Genomic DNA, 2,242 nt, shown 5'->3' with positions numbered 1-2,242 from the left:
AACAGCGGCAAGTGAAGGCGAATAAGGCAACTCCTGTTGTCACAGACAGACAAGACCTCCACCAAATGGGATACGGGAGGGTTCTCAATTTGTGACCACCCAGCCCAGAGATACCAAGTGCTCTCCCATTCAGGCTAATACTTCCGGATTCCTACCAAAAGGGAACACAGCAGCAGGGTGGAAACACTGTTTACTGAAAGGAAACCCCCAACGAAGAGAAAGGCAGGGAATGTAGAGACTAAGAAGTTATGTAGACCTCTCTTTCAATTGTGATCAACTATATTGTCATTACATCTTCACAGCACTACCAAGCAGGATCACTGCAGAACTGGTTCAGATTACTTAAATACTAGATACATTTTCAGTCCTCCACACAAGTTCTGGCAGTTACTTAGGTTTCTGTGAGACGAAGCTCTCCATCCTTTTCTACAGCAGTGACTGCACATCAGGAAGGCCTAGACAAACGCAAACCAAGGAATGGAGTTTTGCCAAAGCTGCAGTGTGAAAAGATGAGAAACGGCCACTTCTGTACGCAAGAGACGGTTCTTTGCTACAGGAAATCCGTGTGAAGCAGGAATGGAGATGTGGAAAAAGGTTTCTTGGCGGGAGAGAGGATGATACCCTGTGTGCGCTTAGTTTTCAGCCTGTCTGATGTCCACGATGTTCAGCTGAGTGTGATGATAGTGCTGTCTTTGCGGGGGTCTTTCTTCAGGGTATCAAGCTCTGCAGTGACCTCTTCGTAATCCGTTTTAGCCAGTGTGCAGGCATGCTCCGGGTTATCACGGATCTCATAGTAAAAATCCGGAAAAGGTAAGAGTCGGTCCCAGGTGGACTGGGTGTGTGGGCTGCATCTTTCTTTCCTACATCAAATGCGTCTGGGCAGGGTCCTCGGGAATTACCTATCGTTTGATTTTGACCATCACTACAGGCGACTTCAGCGGGGTTTTGAAAGTAATCGCCCTCCATTTTCAGATAGAAGACCTTACTCTCTGGATTAATTGCATTGGCTGTGGAATACTTGTCCGATTCCAGGACCCTAGTGCAGATGGACCGCCGCTCCGACTCCGCTTTCACCGGATAGTCCTTAATCAGTCGCAACCTCTGGTCGGAGGTGTCGGGTTTTCTGCTCCACGCAGGAGACCCTCTAGTAGACTGGCCGGCGGGCCCCGACCCCGGGAGCAGGTTGCGCTCCTCTTTGGACAGCTTGGCAGCCCGGCTGGGGCAGGCGGCCACGTCGTCGTAGCGCGCTCTTGGCCTGCTCGGTCAGCTCGGTCTTCCCCATGGCGCCGGGGGCTGGGGGGACCAGGGGGACCGGGACACTGAGGACGAGGCTAGAGAGGGTCAGTGCCCTGACCCCGGGAGCAGGTTGCGCTCCTCTTTGGACAGCTTGGCAGCCCGGCTGGGGCAGGCGGCCACGTCGTCGTAGCGCGCTCTTGGCCTGCTCGGTCAGCTCGGTCTTCCCCATGGTGCCGGGGGCTGGGGGGACCAGGGGGACCGGGACACTGAGGACGAGGCTAGAGAGGGTCAGTGCCCACCCGAGTGGGGCGGCCAGAGCTTCTCTTCTCCGTGGCCGCAAAGCCAGCCCAGTATTTACAATTTGGAGTCCATCTGGGCAGCATTTATGAAATGCAAAGCATTTATGCTTTCCTCAGATACTATTAATTTCACGCATTTATCAATGATTGATCTGCCTAACAAATTAAAAACTACTTTTATATCAATACATGCCTTTTAGTTCCTGATACATTCACTTGCCTTTTTCAACAAAATGTAATAAACCTTAAAAGCGGGGAGAACGGATTTAATTGCCATTACGCCCACCTTTCAGGGGAGAGGCTGAGGCCCAGAGAAGTGAAGTGAGTAGTCACAGAGCCGTTTCACTAGGAGATCACTTTCTCACTGCCAGGCCTATGAGTGTTCTCTGTGACACTGTGGAGAGGCCACTTAGTCTTCTTTGATGCCCAGTGGATATACTGGGCTGGCCCTTCCCTTGTTAAGGAGATTCCATGTCTTTGGGTCCTGAAATACCTCATTCTGCATATTTCTTATGTATTTCTGATTATTTTTTCCCGTCTTTATCTGAAAAGTGAGTGTTGTATTTCCATGGAGACTGTCCCTGCCCAGTTCTCCCTGGGCAGTCAGGTACATTATTAAGGTACCACTACTACGAAAAAGTGACAATTCCTGAATCTCTCTTTTCTAATGCTGGCCTCTCCCCTAGGCATCAGACAAATGTGTTGAC

General features: G+C 50.8%; 1 pseudogene; it reads right to left on the bottom strand.

The window, feature by feature from the left end:
- Positions 1-664: 664 nt before the first annotated feature.
- LOC104876130 lies at positions 665-1,465 on the bottom strand (annotated as a pseudogene).
- Between the last annotated feature and the right edge of the window lie 777 nt (positions 1,466-2,242).

The sequence above is a fragment of the Fukomys damarensis genome, unplaced genomic scaffold (genome assembly GCF_012274545.1).
Source record: "Fukomys damarensis isolate Sample0158 unplaced genomic scaffold, DMR_v1.0_HiC HiC_scaffold_30, whole genome shotgun sequence".
Taxonomy (NCBI): Eukaryota; Metazoa; Chordata; class Mammalia; order Rodentia; family Bathyergidae; genus Fukomys; species Fukomys damarensis.
Note: the sequence above shows the minus strand (reverse complement) of the source record. Positions and strands in the feature narration are given on the sequence as shown.